The following is a 2,398-nucleotide window of genomic DNA, read 5'->3' as shown; positions in this document are numbered from 1 at the left end:
GATTTGATAAATTAATTCAGTAAAGTCTGGGATTACCAAATCAGTGTACACCAATCAGTAGTGCTGCTATACACCAACAATCTCCAAGCTGAGGATCAAATCAAGAACTCAATCCCTTTTATGACAGCTGTGGAAACAAAACAAAACCTAAGAATACACCTAACCAAGAAGGTGGAAGATGCCTGCAAGGAGAACTACAAAACATCATTGGAAGGAATCATAGGCCGGGCGCGGTGGCTCACACCTGTAACCCCAGTACTTTGGGAGGCAGAGGTGGTTGGATCACAAGGTCAAGAGATTGAGACCATCCTGGCCAACACGGTGAAACCCCGTCTCTACTAAAAACTACAAAAATTAGCTGGTTGTGGCTGTGCGTGCCTGTAGTCCCAGCTACTCGGGAGGCTGAGGCAGGAGAATCACTTGAACCTTGGAGGCAGAGGTTGTAGTGACCCGAGATGTGCCACTGCACTCCAGCCTGGCAACAGAGCAAGATTCTGTCTCAAAAAAGAAAGAAAGAGAAGAAAGAAAGAAAAGAGAGAGAGAGAAAGGAAGGAAGGAAGGAAGGAGGGAGGGAGGGAGGGAAGGAAGGAATCATAGATGATACAAGTGGAAATACATCCCATGCTTGTGGTTGAAAGAATCAATCTTGTGAAAATGAACATATTGCCCAAAGCAATCTACAAATTCAGTGCAATTCCATCAAAATACCAATATCAGTTTTCACAGAATTAGGAAAAAAAATCCTAAAATTCTAATGGAACCAAAAAAGAGCCAGAATAGTCAAAGCAATCCTAAACAAAAAGAACAAATCTGGAGACATCCCATTACCAGAATTCAAATTATACTACAAGTTCATATTTACCAAAACAGCGTGGTACTGGTATAAAAGTAGGCACTTAGGCAAATGCAACAGAATAGAGGACCCAGAAATGAAGCGAAATACTTACAGCCAACTGATCTTCAACAAAGCATACAAAAACATAAATTGGAGGAAGGACACCCTATTTAATAAATGATGCTGGGAAAACTGGCTAGTCACATGTAGAAGAATGAAACTGGATCCCTATCTCTCATATTATACAAAAATTAACTCAAGATGGATCAAAGACTTAAATCTAAGACTCAAAACCATAAAAACTCTAGAAGGTAACCTTAAAAAAACTCGTGCTCATTTCAGCAGCACATATACTAACATTGGAACGATACAGAGAAGATTAGCATGGCCCCTGCACAAGGATGACACACAAATTCGTGAAGCGTTCCATATTTTTAAAACCCATGTAAGGAGCTGAGTAAAAGATTGAAGACAGCTATTCTCTGAAGAAAAATAAAATGGAAATTGTACTTTAAAAAAATATTTAAAAACTCTTCTGGACATTGGCTTAGACAAAGAATTCATAACTAAAACCCCAAAAGCAACTGCAACAAAAATAAAAATAAATAAATGAGACCTGATTAAATTTAAAAGCTTCTGCACAGCACAAAAAGTAATCATCAGAGTAAACAGATAACCCACAGATTAGGAGAAAATATTTGCAAACTGTGTATCTGAGAAAGGGCTAGTATCCAGAACCTACAAGAAATTCAAACAAATCTTGGAGAAAAAAATAGTCCCATCAAAAAGTGGGCAAAAGATATGAATGGGTATTTCCCAAAAGAAGATATACAAATGGCCAACAAACATATGAAAAAATGTTCAACATCACTAATCAGCAGGGGAATGCAAATTAAAACCACTGCGAGATAATCACCTTCCTTCTGCCAGAATGACCGTTATTAAAAAGTCAAAAAACAATAGATGTTGGCGTGGTAGTGAAAGGCAACACTTATACACTGCTGCTGGGAATGTAAATTGTTATATCCTCTATGGAAAACAGTATGGAGATTTCTTAGAGAAATCTAGATCTAAAAGGAGATCTACCCTTTGATCCAGCAATCCCACTCCAGAGTAAGTAAATCCAAAAGAAGTCATTATATGAAAAAGACACTTGTACGTGTATGTTTATTACAGCCCAGTTCACAATTGCAAAGATATGGAACCAACCTACGTGCCCATCGACTAATGAGTGAATAAAGAAAATGTGGTATGTGTACACCATGGAATACTACTCAGCCATAAGAAGGAACAAAATAATGTCTGCAACAACTTGGATGAAATTGGAGGCCATTATTCTAAGTGAAGTTACTCAGGAATGGAAAAACCATCGTATGTTCTCACTTATAAGTGGGAGCTAAGCTATGAGGACACAAAGGCATACAGAGTGATATTCTGGGCTTTGGAGCCTCTTAACAGGGAGGGTAGAACAGGGAGTGTGGGAAAAAAAAAACTACATATTGGGTTCAGTGTATACTACTCAGGTGATGGGTGCACTAAAATCTCAGAATGCACTGCCATATA

The 2,398-nt window shown here is 38.4% G+C and overlaps 1 non-coding gene across 1 annotated transcript; it reads left to right on the top strand.

Moving 5' to 3' along the window:
* The first annotated feature begins 1,164 nt into the window (after window positions 1-1,164).
* On the top strand, window positions 1,165-1,271 carry LOC116539513. The gene has a single exon (XR_004264097.1). It is a non-coding gene; the product is annotated as a U6 spliceosomal RNA (small nuclear RNA).
* Window positions 1,272-2,398: the final 1,127 nt, after the last annotated feature.

The sequence above is a fragment of the Sapajus apella genome, unplaced genomic scaffold (genome assembly GCF_009761245.1).
Source record: "Sapajus apella isolate SASKATOON/1434 unplaced genomic scaffold, GSC_monkey_1.0 scaffold129, whole genome shotgun sequence".
NCBI lineage: Eukaryota > Metazoa > Chordata > Mammalia > Primates > Cebidae > Sapajus > Sapajus apella.
The sequence above is the reverse complement of the archived record's forward strand: the minus strand, read 5'-3'. Positions and strand labels throughout refer to the sequence as shown.